This window comes from Alligator mississippiensis, chromosome 3, assembly GCF_030867095.1.
Source record: "Alligator mississippiensis isolate rAllMis1 chromosome 3, rAllMis1, whole genome shotgun sequence".
Lineage (NCBI taxonomy): Eukaryota > Metazoa > Chordata > Crocodylia > Alligatoridae > Alligator > Alligator mississippiensis.
Genome location: NC_081826.1, coordinates 49,081,874 through 49,105,087, shown reverse-complemented (window position 1 = coordinate 49,105,087; position 23,214 = coordinate 49,081,874). Strand labels below are relative to the sequence as shown.

Sequence of the window (23,214 nt, the reverse complement as noted above, 5' to 3'; positions counted from 1 at the left end):
AGAGAGAGAGAGTGTGTAGTGAGGGAAGTGCAGTTTGTGTGTGTGTGTTCATAGGGTGGTGTCCCACAAGCACACCCCACCATATACATGCACCCCCCACACTGCTGTGCACAAAGACTCCCACCCCTATACCCCCTCACACACCCCATTCACCTTCCCCTCACACACAGCCCCCTACAAAACCCACCCATACCCCACATATCCACACCCCCCACATGCTGCCTCACCCCACACACCCACAGCCCCCCACAAGCCTATACCCCCATACCCTCCACAGTATACAAGAGTAAGATTTCATTTTAAGTTATTGTGCAATCACCTCTGTGTATACTACATGCACATGTAAATCAGGACAAAAATATTTTTTGAATTCAAATGAATGAATGTTGTAGATGTTTGATTTTTTAGAATAGAGTTTGGTATTTTTCTGGTTCTGAGATGGCAAAACCCCTTGCTAAAAGAAGTATTTCCAGGGGCAAGGGAACGACTTCTGGTGGCAAAGGTTGGGGGTAAGGAGTGGGACTTCCAGTCCCAAGATGGTGACCAGGGGGTGGGACACCTGTCAAGAGGTGGGGCTACCCATGTGGCCCTTGACAGCTTGCCAAAATTCGGTAAATGGCCCTCTGCCCAAAATAATTGCCCACCCCTGGACTAAACTGTAAGATCTTTCTCAACCTATCAGGCCTTCTCCTCCACTGCCTTGTACCTATGTAGTAATTTACAAGAGTGTAGAGTGGGTATAAAATACTACCCTTCTGATTTAATTTCAATATACTTTTGTGTTCATTGTGCAGAGACCAACTTAGCAAAGAAGCAGATGCAGTGTGCATAATTCCTGGTGCAATTGTATTCAAGTTTGATTTTTGTCGTAACATTTTAGAGTGAGCTACTCATTTTGTGACATGTAGCTCTTATTGGCCAATTCCTCAGTTACTGGTTTATTTGTCAAGGGGCAATATGGCTTACTAAGTAGAACTTTCAGGACTGAATTCCATTCTGGTATAAGTATGTGCACTGAATTCAGTGGGTTGCAACTATTATGCTGGTGCATAACTTAACTTTAGGACCTGACCTTACAGCCACTACTGACACTAAACTTTTCCATTGGGAGACTTGTGGGTTGTCAGGTTGCTGTCTTTCTAATAAGAATTCAAAGCTGCTCCTTCTTTGCTGTCTTGACTTTCTGGCTTTGTTCATAGATTTGGGACTGCTTCTCTTGGCTACATCATCGGACAGAAATCTGGTTGTAATGCCCAAGGCTTTTTTGCTTTACTAAGAAATGGTTGGTCTTTCCCTTCACAGTCTAAACACTCCTACTATTCAATCTGATATTTTGTAAGGGCTTCTGATAACTTTAGAAAAGTGCTATGTAAAACCATAGAGTGTTTAAAATCTTCAGTAGCCTGTGTCATTTTACATCAAATGGGATCTGTCACATTTATGAATTTTCATTTACTATGAAATTGCATTTGCTTTATCTCATCTAAGCTAAATAAAATATTAAAAAATACTGATTAATGTAATTGTGATGAAAACAGGTGATGACTGAATCCTTTGAGAAAGCATAAAAACAGCTGAGTGCACAAGTTAGATTCAGTAGTGAAGCTGGTATTAAATTTTGGGGGCTTGCCCAGCACTATTTTGTCTTGAACATCCTACTACAGCACAGAACAGCATGGATTATTTAATTGCTTTTGACCTGATGTAACAACAATGGACTATATTACACAGCAAGTATAGATGACCTATTAAAACTATGTGTTCATAAAATGGAAGACTAATGTGAGATGAACAGAAAAGGGGATTAGATTATTTTTTGGCTAAGTGCTATCTGAGCTCTAAAGCAAGAGACGCTTATTTGTAGTATGTTTTATTTCTATGCTTAAATTTTGATTCGTGGAGGAAACTGGTATTGTAATTGTTGTTTCAGAGCTAGCATTATAACTATGCTGGGGGAGCATGAAAATACCTATTAGATAATCCATTTTAGCTGGACAGAATCCAAAAAATGTTCATCTTCCTTTTACTGGATCTTAGCTTCTGTCCCTGCTAGAGATAACCAAGTAACAGAAATGCCAATCCTCTTACATAGCTCTTTTGAACACAGTGTTGTTATACAGCTGAGGAAACTGGAGAACTTAAAAGTAAAATGGCTCAGCCAAAGTTGCATACTTTCTGGAGTTCTAGTTAATGCTTTATCCACATTGGTTCAGAAATGATACCTTTTACAAGACCAACTAAGAAATCGCAAAAAAAAAAAAATCTTTCTTTGCAAGCTTTCAGGCACACACGCCCTTCTTCAGGCTCAGGGAAAATTAAAGATGGTAACAGTCTGTGTAGGTAGAAAATGAACTTCATTTTGCACAGAAGAAGCTGAAAGAAACTCACACAAAGAAACTCTCACGAACCCAAAGGAACAGACATCTACCTTCAGCTTGTTCTGTGCAAAATTAAGTTTATTTTCTACCTACACAGACTGTTACCATCTTTAATTTTCCCTCAGCCTGAAGAAGGGCACGTGTGCCTGAAAGCTTGCAAAGAAAGATGATTGTTTTTGAGATTTCTTAATTGGTCTAATAAAAGGTATCATCTCTGAACCAAGAGTTCTAGAGTTTTGCATTTCTTTTTGTCTCAGACCAACGTGGCTACCAAATATATCCCTGATCCACGTTGTGCACACGACTTCTACTGAAACATCTGCTTCTTATAGAAATGGGAGTGCAATGCCTGGGTAATACAATAAATATTTGTCAAGTTTATTGGGTAGCTAAGGACATTAACTGCAAAACTACTATATTTAGGTTTTATATGAAAATGTCAACATGCTTTATAAAAAACAAGAGAGATGCTTTTACTACCCCAGCCAATGAAAAATCACATGGGGTAAATGCTAAGGCAACTTTGGCTATATTATAGAAGTTCTAGTTTCAGTTTGCTTAAGGTAAGGATGACAAAGTGTTTTTAAAAGAGGACTTACCCTTAAGTCTTTTAAGAAAAAAAATCAAAATTTTCACTAGAAAAGATAGGTCTGCTTTAATATATTACAGGAATTTGGAAATGAAATGTTCATTTAAAAAGTGGCCCATTTTAATGGTTTGACTGATTTTATCAGCTTTGTTTGAGTTTTTGAAGTTTAATACAGTAAAAGCTCTGTTATCCGGCATCCCCTGTGAACGGGGGATGCCGGATAACAAAATATGCCAGTTAATTGAGTGGCCTGGCTGCTGCTTCTCATGCCACGTCTGGGGCATCCCTCCACCCCTCCCGCAGCATTGCCACTACTCCCGCCCCTCCCTGCAGGCCCCGTAGGACAGGGAGGCCGGTCCTGCACAGCCCTGCACAGCCTGTTGTGCCCCTGGGCCGTGGGGGCTTGGCAGTGCAGGCTGCTTTGCCCCGAGCAATGGGGGCTCGGAGAAACTGGAAGTGCCACGGTGTGCACTTCCGTTTTCACTTTATCTTACAAGCCGGCATGCCGGTTAGTAGAGTATGCCGGCTTGTCAGATACCGGATAACAGAACTTTTACTGTACTATTAATACTTAGCCTGAAAAATATTCATATGTATGAATATTGATACAATCTTTAATATACTGAAGGTGCAATATGTTGATTGTTACACAATAACAAATTTATCTTTCTCTATATCTCCATTTACACCAAGTCATTTGTCAACAAATATATATTTTATTACAAATGTGCTGAGATCAAAATCCACCTCTTATCGTTCTTTTAAGCTCTTAATTTAAAAAGTTGTTTATTAGTTGCACTAAACAGAAGTTTTATATGTAATATCTCTAGGAAACAGCTGCATAAGATTTTTATGATGTATTATCATCTAGTGTATAAAAAACCTGCATAATATTTTTTTTCAACCCATTCTCATCCCCCCCCAAACCATAACAGAACAGATGTAATTTAAGGTCTTTTTTCCCTGGAACTTTTCAATTTTATTCTTAAAATAAAGCTTAGACAGCTTTTCTTCATGTATTTGCAGCCATCCACATTCATCATTCTTCTCTGCTGTCTTCATTTGACACACAAAATCAGGAAAAAAGGGTTCTGAATCATAAATTTAGCTCTTCTTCCAAAAATTCACTGCCTAACACCTTTCTTTCTTCTATGATTTCTAACTGTTGTCTTGTTCTTTGTTAAATTGTGACATGCAGCACTATGGGAGAAAATTAAACAGCTTTGACAAGAAATGGTGCTATAGCTCACTTTTAAAAATCTATGACCGCTTGCATTCCCTCCATTCTTTTTTCCTCCACTTAGTTTAAGGTACATCTGACCCATGTGTCACGTAATGACATTTTTCTGCAATCTCCTTTTGTATGGAAAGTGACAAATATCAAATAGAAACAATGTTCCACGTGTTTGGTTAAATGTAGAGTTTGATCCGAAAGCACTTTAGATTCCTAGACAGCTCTCTATCTGGCACCAACAGAGGAAGGGGAAAGGCTCTTAGGAGAAAGGTTCTAAATGGACTTAAAGGCCGTCTTTACACGCGGTCCAGGAGTGGGGTGGGGAGCACTTTAATTAGAGCAGCTCTTGGGAGCCATTCTAGTTAAAGCACCTGCAGCAGCTTGTGTATTCAGCATCCTGTGTTTCAAAATGGTGGCAGGGACGCTTTAATTAAAGCTCATCCAATGAGCTTTAGTTAAAGCACCCCTGCTGGTATTTTGAAGTGAGGGGATGATGAATACATGAGACACTGAGGCTGCTGGAGCATATTAATTAGCACACTTCAGCAGACTCGATTAATCAAGACTGCTCTGACGTGCTGTAATTACAGTGCATTGGAGCAGCCTCCCTGCATGTCTAAAGGCACCCAAAGGTTCTAAATGGGCTGAAATATTTGGGAGAAACCTGTGGTAATCTAACATTGTTAAGTACATGTAGTGTACTGTAGGGGTGCAGCCTGTTCATTTGAAATAGCCTTGTCTGCACAGGATGAACCCCCTTTTTGCTCATCCTGTAGTCCAGGCACACCATGTCTAGTCTACAGAAAGCATTTACTTTGTTTGAAGTGAAGGCTCACTCCCTCCAGTCTTGGAAGGACACTCTTTGCTGTTGACACATGTTCAGCATCACCTATGCCTGTAATGGAGGCATAGTAAGCACTGCCAACATATGAGTACCCATCAACATCTGATCTGCAGTAACTTCACTGCTCTTTCAAATTTGTGATAGACCTCTTCACCATGACATAAGGCCTAAATATGACCATCTCTTTTCAGGGAGCAATGTTGTCTTTCTCATATACTTGCATTCATCTAATTGGTCCTGAAACCTTGAAAGTTGTCCCTGAAGCTGAGCAAATTAGGATTGGAGGAGGGAAAGTTTTATAAAAGCAAAGTCCATGCAACAGAAAAGTGGTTCTCCTGTTGTACATTTGAAGCTACAACCCTTGTTAAAAATCCTGAGACATGAAGTAGCTGAAGTTCACTGTGCATCTCTTCATTACAATACAACTAAAAAAAAATAGTTTTCTTATGACTAATGGTGGCCAGAGGTATGGAGGAAGGAGGGGGGAGGAGGGGAGGCACTTGTATTAATTTCCTAAAAAAAGAGTGCCAGCCTGTTAGTGAATTACTCAGTCAATGCTTTTGGTTAAATGGTGGTGTCATTTAAAAGCTGCTACTGTGTGTGATTGAACCAAACCTCTGTGTTCAAGATGTGGAAAGAGTCTGTGTTGTGTAAAGGTCAGAAAAGGGACAGAAAAGCACTCAACAACTTGTGACAACAGTGGGATTAAAGGAGAAAGTGTTCAAGAGCAGTTACTATGGTAACTTGGATTATTATACTTCCCTAAAATGAGCCAAGACCCGATTATTGCTTGCTTGGGTGATTTAGCTTGGGGAAGGTTTAAGACTAGAACTGACACACATGTCCTTTACCAGCTAGGTCAAGACACTATATTGGCTCAAATGCTGTCTGAGGTCTTAGATTGAATGAAACCTGGCTCTTCTTTAAATTCTCCTAGGATAAGGTGAGTAAAAATATATCCTTCTAGTGTCACTTATCATTTGATTTGATTACTATAAATTTACTAAGCTACTTTAAAGATATTATACAATGTCAAGTTAAGGTCACAATTAAGATTGAATCACTAAATCAATACATTCACCAAATCAATACAGTAAATAAACTAGTCAGTAATATTCTTGCTTAAGTGTATATTTTGCTTGCTCATTATATTTTTTTAATAAAATCCAAAAAACCATGTATATCAGGCTTTTTCTATCAAATGGGTCAAAACATAAGGGCACTGCTAAGCTTACATATGGTATTTGCAAGCTTCTTGGTCCTCCTTTCAAATAATACCCAAGTATAATTTAAAAACCAAGGTGCCTCGCATATTCATAGTGGAAAATTATGCTCTTCCTAATTCATCTACAGATACCTCTGCAACATGTCCACCTTAGTACATTTTTTACTTTCACCTAACATTGCCATTAAGTCATCCATTCATGGAATGGGTTAATTATCTAAATTGGGGATTTGATTTTTATCATTCTCTCAGATGCTGATGGTCTTGTTTAGTTTAACCCTGGCCAACAGAAGAATTCAGAAAACTGCACAGTGGAATATACCACACTTTTTTTCAGCCTCTAAATCTTTTGTCTGAGGGAACTGGGAATTGTCCTTACTTTAAGGTATCTAGGCTTGATTCTATCATGGATGTAAATCTTTTCCATATGTTCACTTGGGTTCTGAACCTTGGTACCGGGCTAGTTTCAAACAATGAGCACCTAATATGATACATGTGGTAGCAGTGATTAGAACCCAGGACTGCCCCCTCCGTGACAAATGCTGTCTTCAAGCTACAGAGTCATGCTACCTTTATTTGCTCCCAGATTCTTGCATATTTGTATGATGAGGAACAGACCCTCTTCAGTTCTTTCCCTAGAGTTCAAATTGTATACTGAACATATGTTCTATGCTCAATGTGTTGATAAGGAAAAACAATTTAAACCATTACACTGATTTTTTTATCAACAGTCTGTCGATAAGGGGAAGTGATTTTAATTTAATTCTGAAGCATCTTCTAACTAAGACCAGATTAGTGAGAAGGAATCTGCAAACCTTCTTTTTAAATGTGTTAACCTATTTTTTTAACATTTGTGGTTGATGCTTTTCACCCCGCCACTGAAGAGGATAATATTGTGTGTTTGCCCTCTCTCTGAAATATCTTTTATATTTAGAATGTATATATACTCCAGCCTAGGTTTTCTGAGAAATCTGTGCCACAAAAACAACCTGGCAGAATTTGATCACCAGCATAGAATGGAAATAACAAATTCAAAGGTCTAATTTGTACTGACAATGGTCTTCCTCTTCATAAGAATACACACACAATTAAAATCTAAAAACAGTTCCAACAGATAGGACAGTGAACCAAAAAGAGGCTTTGAGTCTTTTGAAGATTTAAATATGGAACGGCCATTATAACTTTTTCGTTGTCCTTCATGAACTCTTCTTTATGAGAGGATTTTTTAATCTCCTACAAAGGCAAAATGTCAGGTTTTTTGAACAACTTAATAATAAAGAACCCTTTAAAATTCATTTAGCCCAGCAATTCTGCTCTTCTTTCTCTTTTATGTCTTAAATTTGAGTTTTTGAGCAGTTTCCTTAGGGAACAATTTTCTATCCTCCCTAATATACTTATGATCAAATTTGTCTGTTGTGCAATTTCAATAACTTAGCAGAGTTGCACCAGGAATAAATTTGGTCTGTTGGACTGATTATACTATTGGAGAGTGCAATGCATGCAATCCAAAAAAACAGAAATTTTATAATATTAAAAGGTAATTTAGGGTGCCTTCTCAGTAAGGCAAGTAAGTGTTTAAAGCAAGTACTTAATTGCTTGCTGAGTAAGGATTGAGTGCTGAATTGGGGTATTAATTTTGTACTAAGCTGAATATAAAACTTTTGTGCCTGAAAGAAATGTACAATGGAAATAACATTTGAAAAAGTTAATTGTCTACTTTTATTACATTGTTTAATATGATTTAAAATAGTATTAATAGCATTGTGTTAATTTGTCTACTTTAAAATAACATTCTTTGCTATTTGCTATTTTTATAAGTAACAATATGATTATTATTATTATTTCGAGTTTAGGAAAAAGAATTCTCCCAGGTTTGTTTATGCATTCCATAGCACTTTCTGTATACTCCCTTTTAATACTCTTTTATGGTCAGTTTTCCTTATTATTTGTCTAAATCTTTGAAGCAGAAAGAGGGGAGAGAGAGATTTTCAAAGAAAGTATGGCTAGAATGCCACAAAAATTGATAAGGGCCGTGGGAATATGTAGATTACCTGAAACTGCTTCTAGATCATTTTGTTTTTTAAACTAACAACAAGTTGGTTGAATTTCCTAGGTAGCTGTTGTTTTGTCATATGGGTTTGTATGGCTTACACTGTATTTTTTTGTAAATTGCCAAGGAGCAATTTCTTTCAGAAATGTGTTGCCAATAGTGATGAAACAACCATGCTCCTTTACCTACTGCTGCTTGTTTTTTTACTAAATGCACTGACCCACTCCAGCCAGCAGGATGCACTCTGGCAGCTATACCCTCTATCCTTGGTGCCTTTCCAACTTTAAGCCTCATTATCTTTGACTTGCATGCAGCCCCATTTTGGGGCTCACTATGCAACTGCTTGGAGTCAGGCATTACTCAGCTGATATAGAGAAGTTGCCAAAAATATGGTGTATCCTTGGGAACCTGGGAGGTTTAACAGATGTGTGCAAAATTTTCTTCCTTAATGAGCAAATGAGTCAACTGGAACACCAACTGATCAGTAGCCCAGGCAGTGACCCATGTATCAGTGGGAAGAGGCATTGTTGCCAAACGTTATGATATTATTGAGTCTTATGATACTTGCTTGGTCTCCTTAAACTTCAGTTCAAGAGGCTAGATTAATGTAAGCTCAGCTTTAATTTAAAAAGAAAACTCTCCAGTGTTGCAGAATGAAACTTCAGTTGTGACCCTAAAGATTCAAAACCCACTGTGAACAAGAAATCCAAATGTATCATTTGTTTAAATCTATTGATTTTAATCTCTGTTACAAATGATAAGTTTGGAAATACTGTGAGGAGGTGGAAACTACATTGTCCTTGAGTGGGTTGCTTTGTAGAAGATACCAGATCTGAGGCCACTCCATAAAATCATGAGCTGCTAGTGCCTGAGCTAAAATAACTGGGTCTGCTGGCATGAGGGCTATAGTGAACTAGTGTCTGTTCAGTCTAGCAGCCTAGGGAGAGATAGAAAGCCACACTAAGCAACCGTAAGTTGTTGGAGTGAATGCTGACACACTAGAATTTTTATGACTTTGGAGGTTCAGGCTGGCTACTCCTGTGACATCATCTGAAGGATGGGTGAGGTAGGGAGCTACTAGAACACGGGAGGAGCCAGGATTCCAGCAGGGCAATCTCAGGAGAGATCATGCTGCCACCTCTAGTTGCTTCTACTTCAGTGCCAAGCCAAACAAACCCTTGTGAGTGTGTCACCTTTTGCAGTAGCTGCTTGGATGTTATTGCCATGGGAGTACTTCTGGGCACTTGCTAGTTTTGTGGCTATTTGTTGGTTTAATTTAATTTTTTTACATGCTGGTTGAGGGACAGGAAGACCTTGTTTTTAGAAAAATGTTGCTGGGATGACCTAGCTGGGTGCTGAGTCTCTTATTTAAAAACAAAACAAAACATGCATGTTTAAATGCATGTGAACATTTTATTAGCCAAATGCCTCTTCTACAATTGTTCCTCCAAATGTACAGGACTATCACGTTGGGCATTAACTATGGCAGCTCATATTACCAGTGATCCTTGGAATGCCCTAGGGTCACTGAGGACTGTACTCTGGTACAACAAGCCAAATGACTTCTGTTACTTTGTCAGGAATCTTAGTCCAGAGATCTGTTGCTAACAAAAGAGGATGAGAAAACATCTTTTAGAAATGGGGAACAAATGAAGCATTTTAGAGCACCTGCATGTTCACTTTGACTTTGGTGGGAGCTGTGAGTTTGCTGCATTTCTTAGTGGGTAAACCTATCTGATTTTTCTTGACACAGAAAACTCTGGAAAAGCTCCCCACTGACTTAAAACAGGAATGGGGGCAGTATTTCACCCCAGGTTAGTTAATCTTTCTCTCTGTTCTTAAATGATTGGCACATGAAATTCAGATAAGAGCAGCAATTTTCATCAACTATGAACGGGACAATTATCAGATCTATTCTTGTTTGGAAGCCTTGTAAAAAGCTCTGAACAGTAAAGAGTCTAAGCTCTAATACTGATAGTTTTCCATCTGTCACACACAGTTGCTACAATGGATTAGAAATAAAACTAATTTACTGGAATGAAAATGAATTAAATAATGGTTGGCAAAAATTAGGGATAGGAATAGGAAATATTACCTCTGCGCAGTAGGCAAAAAAGAGTTATTTTAAACTTGTTTAAAAATGAGAAATGAATTATTGCTATTTGTTAGCCTTTAATAGGAAATGGATTTGGACCTTTCTTTTACAATTGAAATGATCAAGATATTTACACTTTCAATAACACATGCACACAGATACTGCAATTCTTGGCACTCATCCTCTACTATTTAGTGTGGCCCAATTATTTTCAGTGATGAGTCAGGGGCAGCTGAATGTGCTGCCTACATCCAAAGGCTATGCTAGCACTACTTCATTAGGCACATGCTACATACCCAGGGACACTCAAGGCAATTAAACATCTGTGCCAATTTAGATTTTCATGTTTTCAAAACCCTTTTCTTTAAACCGTTTGCAGCTCTTTCCCCTTCCCCACTCCTATCTGGTCCCTGTAGCATACCGTCCTCCATTATTTAGTCCCTGAGCTGAGGAAATTGTTATTGTAGTCGCAGTATGGGGCATTGGAATGGAGCTTTACAAATTGAGTGTAACGCTGAAGGACACAGAAGTATTATTGTTAAGACTTATGTCCATCCATGTGCAAAGCTCGTTGTGGTAAACTAAACGCTGTGTCAAGTGCTAAAACTTTATGAGCCAGCCTTTCAAAGCTGGGGACAGACAGTTGCTTTGCTCTGTTTGCGTATGCTTGGATTATACATCTTTGCATGGATACCTGGTATGTTTACACAAAGCTTGTATATATGTGGGGCTAGGTAGATGGCTCTTTGGCTATGGGCTTGAGCACATATCTGAGTTGCACATATTGGACATCATGTATGGACAACACTGTTGATGTTTGCAAATCCAAAGCTTTGAAAGTGCATGATTCAAGTCCCAAAATTAAGATCATCTGTCCTTTTGTCCTCCCTCCCTCTTGCTCTGCCTCCTGATTTCTGAGCCACCATCTTTCACCTGGGGCATGATCATTTCAGGTTCAAAATTCAGCTTTATATGTGTGCACATTGCATGTGCAGATATGTTTTCTCCATTTCAACCTTTCAGAGGGGAAGCCTGCTCTCCATGAATAGTCTTTGATGTGGAAGAAACTGCCTCCACATCTGCACATATCCTCTAGAGCCTTGTATCTCTCTAAATACTTCTATTCCACTCATTTACATATCACCATACTTTCACTCCTTTCCCATAAGCCATTTTATCTGGAGATACCATGGCTATTTGTTACTCAGTTGATCACTTCCTTTGTAAGGGACCCTAAGCTCTGAAATTCACTCTTACTCCAAGTGACTCTCAAGGCATTCGGCAGGGTTCATTGGGTTTTTTAGGCTCTTGAGAAGAGGTAAGTTAGAGCACAGGGTTTGACTCTGCTGTAAGTTACCTCTAAGTTACCTTTGTATAAAAGAAGAGAATATCAGACTGACTTATACCTGTATCACTGGCAGTATCACATAATGATAGGTGGTTTTGGCTATGTGATTTATTATGCCTTTATGTGAAAATAAGACCTAAATATACATTTTCCTTTTTAGAAAGTGCAGTAGGAAAATAATTCCATAGAATAAGCAAACTAATATCACTGGTATATAAAGCATAATTATATTGCCATAGGGTTTTGTGCTAGGGATGATATAGGCAAAATCGGACTAATTGTGTAATCAGTCATTTAAGTGATTTATTAAAATTAAAATTGTAGAAATTATGTGGATAGTAATCAGTTTTCATTATAGTTTTTTGCACATCTCAGTGCTATAATTAGATGGTGACATCTGTCATTGCTGATTAATTTGTAGAGAGTTCTCTCCTCCCACCAAGATTTAGTGTGTATGAAGTCAAAATTTTCATCATCAGAAATGTGAAATAACTGCTATTAATCTGGGGATGTCAGATTTTTATTCTGTACCTTTGTAAAGCAGATGGCTGTGGTTTAGAAATGTGCGGGTCAGTATCTTTCCTAACACTTGCTGAAGTGTAAGTATTCTAATAGGATCTGTGCAGTTCTCACACTACTGGGTAAATGGAACTTGCAATTGAATGCTAGCACCTGGGATTAGGGAATAGCAATCATGCTCTCTTTAAAGCCTCTTGCTGCAAGGCTTACACATTTTGGGTTCAGTGGCCTATGAAAATCTGTCCTGACTGTCGAAGAAGAACTTTAATAAATCATTCTGAGAACAGCTCCTCCTTTAAACTATCGAGAATTTAAACAACCTGGGTGAAATCCTAACCCAATGCAGTCAATAGGAGTGTTGCCCTTCACACCAGAGGTCCTAATTTTCACTATCTGTCTTTGCTGAGCACCTTACCCTTACTGTTATTTCTGGAAGCCCTGACACCTGGAAAAATAGTGCTTATGTCCTATGTCCTGTCTCCCTGGCCAAAGAGATGCCAAAAGGCTGGTTTTATTAAAATTGGTGCAGCAAGGTGTCATTATCAACTTCTTCCTGCTGAAGGGTGGATTAAACCCAATGGAGAGCAGGAGCTGTTGTGCTGTCCTATTTGTCTTTCTCTCTCTTGGGTTTCTACTTATGTCTACTCTGTAGAGGGGCTACTGCTCTTTAACTACAGTGACAAAGTTCAGATGGCCTGGCCCCTTAGTCTGGATGAACCTCTAGGAGCAGTAGGAATCCTTCCAAGTGACAGATTTGCCAACACAGGCTGTCTTCTGCCAGTGGGGCTGTGTCCACTCTGGGAGTGTTACTTGTTCAGCTATTATGGTGCCAGGATGTAATTTTTCACCCCCTTTGTTCACATAGCTTCATCAGCAGCACTTTGTAATAAGGACGAGGGCTAAAACCCATTGTTTTCCAGCCAGCTGAGTTTATTAAATAGCTCAGTCCCTGGAATGTCCCATTTTAAAACCCAAATCACACAATTTTTAGTAGGGATGTGAAAGGTTAAACAATTAGCCATTTAACCAATAAGTGCAGTGGTAACAGTTAACCTACTGGTTATCCTTTAGCTTGGGCTGGGGCCAGTCTGGCAGGGAAAGGGGGAAGGGAATCCATGTGGTGCCCAACAGCAGGCATTGAAAGGCAGAAGGGCAGGGAGGGAGAGAGAAGTGAAGAGGAGGGGTAGTCTAACAGGAAAACAGATAACAGCCTAATGATTTGTTAATTAAGCAATTAGCTGCTTGTTCGCAGGTGCTCCCTCCCTCTCACCTTAGAGCTTTGCATGGGTTGTGTTGTCTGGCTGGGCTCAACTCCCTACCCCTCTGCCCCCCAGTCAAAGGGCTCTGGCTCCTATCAGCAGCTGTCTGAGCTGCTGTGTTATCGGTTAAGCGGTTAACTGATATAATGAGAGGAGGTTGAACAAATATTTTTAAAACGATATTACATTCCTAATTTTAAATTTTTAAAATGATATTTACATTCCTAATTTTTAGGATGTTGTAGTATGCCATGGATGTCATAGTAGTTTATCCTAATCAGGCTATTGCATACATAAGAATGTACAATTCCAAGTCCTAATGTTATGTGTGTGGCAATATTGGAATCTGCAGTTTGTTGTTTGAAAGGATGCTTCTATGCAATCTCTTCATAGACATATAAATATTTTTTCTTTGTTTTGGAAAGATTTACAGAGCAAGTATACCGGCCATTTTCCTCATGGGCACAAGTCCAGTTTACACCACAAATAAATATGATAGATTCATTTTGGATGCCATCAATGCACATCAGAGAAATGCTATATGGTTAGGCTACACTTGACATGCCTGGCAGTTTCTGTTCAAGAGATTTGGGACTGGAGCAAGGGGAATACAGGTATAGACTGAGGAGGAATCACAGAGCTGTCCATAGAATACTTGCCTGTATTTCCTGGTTAGACTGATGCCTTCAGCCCCTGCAGCTCTTCCCAAGGGCAATTCCCTTTCAGCTGAAAGTGAGCTGCACCTGAAATAACCTGTAGAGACTTCACAATATTTTTGAACATCTTTTATAGCTTGAAGTAATTTGAAAGATGTAATTCATATGCTTTTATTTATTCTCTATAGACAAGAAAAAATCTTCTCAGAAGGTGAACTATGATCATTTGGAGGCATTATGCAGTATCAATGGGCTACAAAATAGGTAACTATAATAAATAAATACACATTTGTTTGTTTTCAGATTTATTGAGGGAAAGATAGTACTACACTGTTTTTCAAAGTGTTGTCATGGTCTGAAATTCTTCCTCTTTTGTGTTCTGAATACTATATTCATTCTTTAGTGACAAACATAAGCTTATATTCCTTTTTACCCTGTAAACACTACAGAACCAGAGCAATTGTGGGCAAGCAAAGTGTATTATATGAGAACAGTAAAATACTAAAAGGTGTGCAGTGCCCTCAATGTACTTTAGTTATGTGGGAAATCAATAGCTTGCTATTACACATCTTCACTAGGTTTATTGCTATAGTGAATAGCATCTGCTTTATAAAAAATGGAGGGGAAGTTAAGAGGGGTCATGTGTCTTTTGCCTTATGAAAAATGCTTTCGAATAGAAGGGACAGTTGAGAAGTATACTACTTTCCCCCCCTCTACTTTTATAAATGTGCTCTTTCTAGTTTTCATAGAATCATAGGGCTGGAAGAGCTTCAAGGATCACCTAATTCAATACCCTGTACAGAGGCAGGTTCTCTTTAAGTTTCCTTGGACAATTTGATAGCCACTATCTGAACCCATCTGGCCCTTTAGGAGCAATTTGTGGCCCATAACCACTAGGAACTAAAAAACAAATTTGGCACATGGATGAGCATGACTTACCTGGTGAAGCGAGACCACATCTGGAGTACTGTGTCCAGTTTTGGTCCACTACAGGACACTTGTGGACAACTTGGAGAGAGTCCAGCAGAGGGCAGTAAAAATAATTAGGGTTTTGGGGCACATGACTTATGAGGAGAGGCTGTGGGAACTAAGTTTATTTAGTCTAGAGAAGAGAAGACTGAAAGGGGATTTAAATAGCAACTTTCAACTACCTGAAGGGTTCCAAAGAGGATGAAGCTAGACTGATACCACATAATGGAGTAATCATTATCCAGGATACTGCTGCATAATGGAGCATCCATTATCCAAGATGGAGCTAAACTGTTCTCAGTGGTGGCAGATGACAGAACAAGGAGCGATGGTCTCAAGTTGCAGCAAAGCAAGTTTAGGCTAGATATTAGGAAGAATTTTCTCACTAAGAGGGTAGTAAAACCCTAGAACAGGTTACCCAGAGTGGTTGTGGAATCTCCATCCTTGGAAATTTTTAAGACCCACCTAGACAAAGCCTTGGCTGGGATAAGTTGTGTTGGTCTTGCTTTGAATAGGGGGTTGAACTAGACAGTAGGGCTGTGCACAGCTTTGGGGGCTGATTCAGTTCAGAGGAGATTTAGCCCGATTCGGCGGCTGAATCTCTGAATCCAAATAGAATCAGGAGACCAATAAGAAGGTTCAAATCAATTCCAAAAAGATTTGGAGAGCTTTGGAGATTTGGGCAATCCCCATTTGCCACCACAGGGAGCTGGACCCGGGCTACGTGCTGGTAAGTAGGGGGCGGGGGGCTGCAGGAGGGGAGAGGGGACCATGAGGGGACCCCCGCGAGGCCCCACCCCCTGCCTGCTCCTTCAGCTTCCCTGAGCACCCCTCCAACTCCTGTCAATTCTCGTGGCCCCCCACCCATGGCTGCCCTGCCCAGCCCAGCCCCAGCTCCTGGTTGTTAAATAAAAAAAGACAGAAAAAAGCCCTGCACTCATGGGCTCCTGCCAGGAGGTGGGGGGCAATCCCTGCTGCCCCCCACTGCCCCACACTGTGTGGGGATTTTGCCATGAGCCACCACCCCCTACCCGCTCTCCTAGCCTCGTTGATAGCTGCTCCGCCTGGCCCCAGCTCCTGGTTCTTAAAAAAAAAAAAAAAAAAAAGCCCTGCACTCACTGGCTGCTGCAGCAGCCATTGGGGCTTCTGGGGGCTTGTGGCAGAGCCCACCATGCAGCGTGGGGCAGTGCGGGGCAGCAAGGATTGCCCCCCCGCCTCACTTGGCAAAAGCCGTTGAGTGTGGGTTTTTTTTTTTTTTTTTAAAGAGCTGGGATGCTGGGGCTGCACGAGGCATCCATGGCGGGATCTGGGAGAGTGGGTGGAGGATGTTTGATTCAAAGATTCAGCCGATTCGGCAGTGGCTGAATCTCCAAATCAGATACAGCTGAATCAATTCGGGAAAGTGATTCGAATCACAGAATTGCATCACTGTCCCCCAAATCGGCCAAATCCAAAGCGAATACTAGCTGCTTCACACAGGCCTTCTAGACAGCCTCTTGAGGTCCCTTCCAACCCTAATTTTCTATAGCAGATGAAATTCAATGTAGATAAGTGTAAAGTGTGTACTTGGGCAAAAATTATCTATACTATACCTACGCTATGATGGGCTCTACATTAGCTGTTACCACACAGGAAAAAGATCTGGGAGTGGATTGTTTGCTAAAAGCATCAGCCCTATGCTCAGCAGCCATCAAAAAGACAAAGAAAAGGGATTACTAAGAAAGGAATTGTAAACAAAACAGAAAGTATCATTATGCCCCTTTATTAAACCATGGTACATTCACTCTTTGAATACTGTGCCTTGTTCTGGTCCCCACGCCTCAGAAAAGATGTAAGATAATTTGAGAGGTTACAGAAAAGGGCAACAAGGATGGTTAGTGGTATGGAAGGGCTTCCTTATGAGGAGAGACTAAAGAAGATAGGCTTATTCAGTTTAGAAAAGAGTTGCTTGATGGGGGACATGATAAGGGTTTACAAACTACTAAATGGCGAGGAGAAAGTAAATTGGGATTAATTATTTACTGTCTCACAATAAAAGAACTATGAGTCATAAAGTAAAACTAGTAGGTAGGTAAGTTTAAAACTAAAAAAAGGAAATTCTTTTTCACACATGGTGTAATTGAAATGTGGAACTCATTACCACAGGATGTTGGACAATCACCTTAACTTAGGGGTGGGCAAAATATGGCCTGCAGGCTGGATATGCCTCCTTTAACAGCAGCAACTCATTGGATCTGGTCCATGGGTGGCTGGCAGCTCTGGCTGCCTCATGGTGCTGGGTGGGTGGGCAGGACTGCTTCTGCCAAGCAGCATCAGCCCTTGATGTGGTGGCATCAGTTGTGGACCCAGGTAGGACTTCCACCGCAGCGGGCAGGCAGTAGCATCAGTTCTGGACCTGGGCATGGCTTCTGCTGCAGTGCAGAGGAAGCTACTGCAGTGCCAGCATCATCCAAGCTGCTCTCTCAGTGCAGAGGAAGCTATTGCCTGGAGCCCTGACCCAGAACCTGTTGGTAACATCAGCCATGGACCCAGGCAGGAGCTGCAGCTATGCAGCTGGGTGGGCCGCAGCAGTGGTGTCAGCTGTGACACCCCGGCAGGTTCCACGTTGTGGCCCTGGAACCTGCTGGCTGTGCTTGCATTTGATTGCAGTGCCCACGTGCTGTGGTGGAAGTCCTTATCTGTGTCCACATCTGAGCTTCAGGGCTTCTGGTGAACTATAGCTCTAGCCAGTTTTCGGAGGGAGGGAGATGGAGAGGGGAGGGGGATCTGGCCAGGTGCTGAAGGGAGGGAGGTGAAAGGAGAGAGAAGAGAGAGATGAGGAGAGGAGAAGAGAGAGGAGAGGAGAGAGGGAGATGGATGTGGTCCTCAACAGGTCCCCAAAACTCATAAATGGCCCTCCAGTCAAAATAATTGCCCACCCCTGGCTTGACCAGACGCAAAAAGAGATTGAAGAAAGAGGAACATTGCATCAGTGGCTATATTGATCATGGGAATTAAGGTACAGCCTCCAAATTGAAACTTCCTAGACCTTACGCATTCGAGTTGGCAAGTGGGAGAGGAACTAGGGAAAAATCTGGGTCACACCCCATTCACTTTCTCTTTCAGCATCCAGGCTCTGCCACCGTGTTACACAGGATACTGGACAAGATGGATCTATTGTCTGGCCCAGTGAATGGCAGTTCTTATGGTACCTAAACTGGGTCACTTACACTACACAATGTAAAGCTACCTCTAAACATACTTATAGATTTTAAGCTCTTTAGAACTCTTTAAGCTCTTTAGGACAAATTTGCAAATGATGTTGGGACAACACAAGCAACATTTTTTGTACATTTTTCTAGCTTTACTAATTATAAATCCTGCACATCATGTATATGCAAACTGGTCTTGATGAAGACTACCTTGCATATGAAAGTGTATCTAATTTTATCCCAGCCATGCAGTTGGCCCAATAAATGATAACACTCAAAAAATCCTTGGCTCTTGAATTGTACTGTCAGTCTATTTGTCCTGTATCATGTATTTCAGTTGAAGATGTAGTAAAACTGTGCCAACACTTTTGTAAAATTCTGATTTACATCTAATAAACTTAATAAATGTATAATTCTTAGTGAGAATACCATCACTGTGGTTGGGTTGCAATATTTGAGATATGTATCAAAGGAAAAAAATATGATTTATAACTTTAGAATTTTTTAAGAACCAGACTATTTGTTCTTCACTAGGTGAAAGAGCACCAAGAGGAAGATTTGATCTGTAAAGACTTTAGGGGCAGAGTTTTGCTCTACGTTAGAAAAGGATTTTTCTAAGGAGAAATTTCAGGCTAAATGACTCCCATTTTTCAGAAGGGCTGGGATTTCACCATAATGAGTGTCTTTAGCTGAGAACATGTCTTTTATAGTTTAAATAGAGGTGATAAATAGAAGGGGTTAATATTTTTACCTCCCTGTACTGCTGCTAGTAGGTTATGCTATATTATTTGTTTGGCATTTTTATCTTAAAATAAACAGGCCAATTATAAATTATACCCTTTAGTAAAGGCAGGCACTCAGATAAGAATGAGACATTTTGTTTTATGTGCTTTGTGATTTGTTACAAATATACTGTATAGATCATCAGGAAAAAAAACAGCTAGGAATGAAAGGGCTAGACATTTTAAGATCAATCAAAACAGACAGTTTTGAGCAGGATTGATGTAAAGCTCTTCTTTAAAAGGGGTACAGCTTGCTGTTTTATGTTCTGACAGCGTTTCCCCCCTCAGGCAGCAAGCATAGGGATTGTCAATTTGATTGGAATTTCTAGAGTTGACTGAATTGGATAGCGGTTCTTTCTCAGTCCTTACAAAAGGCAGCATGCAAATTAAAACAACAACAGAAGAATTAGATAAACATGGCATTCAGCCTGATCACATTCTGAAGTCCCTATGTAAATGAGACTAGTTTTGATTACCATAGTTTAGAGAATTTTCTTATGTCTGTGTAGATTAAGAACATGTTAGAACAAATGATAGTGCCCAGATTGATGCAGGCTTAAACTGATTGTTAGTATGAGGCTGATAGCTAACCATTTGTTAGGATACCTAAGAAAAGAGAAAGTTTGTTTCCATGGTTGCATGGAAGAGCAGCTGACCTCCCATAGGATATACTTCTTCAAGGATTAATTTAGGATTCTTGAAGAATACTATTTTTGACCCATAAAACCCATGGTTTTTTCTAGTGTTGCTAGACTTCTATCTTCTCTTGAACCTGGATAGACATAACTATATTTAGATGTATGTAATAGAGTTGGTGTTAACATTATCTTGTACAAGTTGATGTTTAGTCCATTTGGCGGCTTCTTTATTTTAATCATGGTTTATCCTAGATATTTCTCTCTGTTTTTTCCACACAACACTTACTCATTCTCTGACAGCCTTTTCCCCTTCAATGTTTATTGTGATAGTGAGATACTTGAATTCTTCTATTTGTGTAAGATGGTAACCCCAGCTGTTTGTAACTGCAACACTCTCCTTCACATTCCTGCTATTCATCCTCACTTCTGCCTTTTGAAAGGTCATTGTCAGTACTTGTCCTTTCCCTCTGTTCCATATGCAAGATTTTCCTACCATCTTGCCCATGAAATTTCTCCACTGTCTCCACTGTCTCCACTATGAAGACTAGGTCATCAACATACAGCAGTTCCCATGGGACTCTCCTACATGATCTTTCAGTTATATGCAACCAAGTAATGAACAGGGAGGGCCTAAGGACTTGGAAAGTTTCTGTCAATCCAGTTGTTTTTACTGCTGCCTGTATCTTCTGTATTTTGCATGAATAAGGAAGTGCTTTTTATATACCAGTAACTCATAACTAACATGTGGAATTCATTGCCACAATATCTTGTGAAAGCCAATAGGCAAACAGTATAACCAGATTTAAAAAAGAGATTAGACAATATATGGAGGATATGTCCATTGGTAGCTATTAAACACACCAACTAGAGGTCTAACCAACTCATGGTGATTGAGTAGGTATGTTAGAGGATAGATCACTCTACACCTGCTTATCTTACACTCCTCTATCTGCTAATGTCCACTGTTGGAGATAGGGTCCTGGGCTAAATAGAGTTTTGGTCTGACCTAGTATGTCAATTTTTACATTCTGATATAGAGTCCTAGTCTCTGTGCCTCCAGGGGAACTTCTTGAGTCCACTTGGTTCTACTTAAGCAGTACTGTATTTTACGTTGTATTTCTAGTGTTTCAGCTACCTGGTTATGTAAAGGCCCTTAAGTTTCTAAAACTTAAATGAAGAGCACAGAGCCTAATTTATGAATACCAACCATTCACAACAAAAACTACTGAAAACCCTTAGATGAAGCATGTATAGAGAGACAACCGAGAAAGGAAAGTGAGATTCTCAGTGCAAGTTTTAAATTTGTCACCATATTTAAAAGTTTGGACAAATATGCTACTTTAACTAATTGTAAATCTAAAACAGTCCAATTTTAGGACTTTAGCCAATGTAATATGGTCATGCCTTTTCCCTCTAAGAGTGCAGAAGCAATTTCTGAGGGATTTCAGGATGATCCTCTCAAATAATCGTCTTCCAGCCGCTAAGAGTTTGGCTGCAGACAAAACAGAAACTCTTGGCAAGATATCAGGGCTGTTTTTGCAACTGTCTCAATGATCTCATTTCCAATTATGGGAGGGGGGGGGAGTCAATTTCTTTTATTCTCCTTCATTGCCAGGACCTGTTGATGGGACAAACAAGAGGTTAGAGCCAGGAATTGAACTTGACACCTGAACCTCTATCTGGCCTAGTTTTGCAAACGAATGTCTAAATTATGCAATCTAGCAGAAAAACAGAGTTAATTGGCAAAAAGTGACATTTTCTCTCACATAGATCATCCTCTAGATTGTATCATTATGAAGCTGCATGGTGAAGGCATATTTACATGTGAATTTATGCAAAGACAAGGCTAATAATTTGTAACCTGCCCAACTAAATCAAGTAGTCTGTAGTGAGTTCTCTCAAACTCTGAGGAAACTGAATATAGATGATGCAAAGCAGGGGTGGACAGTTATTTTGGCTTAATGAGTTTTGGTGAGCTGTCAAGGGTGACACACAATCTTTCAGAAGATATTATCTTAACAAATTATAGATAAAAAACAATCATATGCTAAAAATCAAACATCTACTGTAACATATTTAAATTCTATTAAAAAAATTGTCCTGCTTTGTTTTTGAGTAGTGTATATAGAGATGATTGAATAACAGCTCAAAAAAGGTCTTACTTTTGAATATTGTGTGTGTGGGGGGAAGGGGGGCACGTGTGTACGGGGCTACCCATGTGCTAGGTCCCAGGAGCTGACAGGGTGGCGGGAAGAAGAGGGGAGGGGCAAGGAGAGTGTGCAATAGAGCTTGCCTGGGCAGCGCAGTTCAGGCCTGTGGCTGCCCCACAGTGCTTTGCATGGGGCCAAGCCCTGCCCACTCCTGCCCAAGGCAGCCCGCACTGTGCTCACACCTGCTGATGGCCCTGGCCTCAGCTACCTGGGCATTGCTTGGCTTTCCTACCTCCACTGGCTCCTTCTCCTCCTCCTGCCCCTGCTGCTCTGCTCTGGGCAGCAGGTAGTGCAGGGAGGGGCAGAAGCTGTAGGGGTGCATGCCCAGTATCACATGCCCATCCAGGGGGGCATGTGATACTGCAGACTGGTGGCTCCTGCTCTGGTGCATGGGGCTCCAGCTCCAGCTCTAACTCCTGGCTGTTGGCTCTAGATTTAGGACCTCAGACCAACCACAACCTTTCCATTCGATAAGAGGCAAATTTATTGATACAGTGATAATAGAAAAGAAACAATACAAATAATTAAGCAATTCTATACATCTATAAATCCTAGGGCTGTCATCAGAGCCAAAGTACATCTGGCCAGGATGCAGTCTTCTTTCTGAGGCTCTCTTAGGTGTCAGAAGTCAGCACGTCAGTAGCCTGGAAAAGGGGTGCCGAGTCCCCCCTCCCTTCCTTCACCCCACCCACACAGTGGGGTGGATGAGATGGGCTGGTGTTGTACCCTTTGTGCATGGTGGCCTTGGGGACCCAGGAGGGATTGGGAAGAGGGATGATGAGGAAGGAAGGGGAGGGAGGGGAAGGAACCAGGAGGGACCCTTCGTTATTTTCAAGTCTCTGCTTTTGTATTCTCCTTCTCTCCTGATGACTCTTCATCTGTGGCAATCACTGGTTGGTTGTCATATGTTCATGTAGCTTATCACATGCACACATAAACATTTCGTCTTTCCGAGCCTTCTCCTAATTTGGTCTGTTCCTCCAAAACCGGGACTCAGGCCTTCCTGCTCTGGGGCCTTGTTAGCTGGTGCCACCTTATCTTGTGTTACGGGACAATATGGTACAGACTATGTGTCCTTGTTGTACTTGTTGTGCTAGACAGTCAAAGCTGTGTGAAACTGTGTGACCCAGACTCTTAGAAATCAGTTAACTCCTGATGTCCATCCTGAGCCATTCTAATAGCCATTCTAATTGGCATATATATATGCCATTCTAATAGCCATTCTAA

General features: G+C 40.5%; 1 long non-coding RNA gene across 1 annotated transcript; it reads left to right on the top strand.

The window, feature by feature from the left end:
- Positions 1–9,403: 9,403 nt before the first annotated feature.
- On the top strand, positions 9,404–18,745 carry LOC109282923 (uncharacterized). Its single transcript, XR_002089958.1, has 3 exons — positions 9,404–9,500; positions 14,386–14,461; positions 18,272–18,745. It is a non-coding gene; the product is annotated as an uncharacterized LOC109282923 (long non-coding RNA).
- Positions 18,746–23,214: the final 4,469 nt, after the last annotated feature.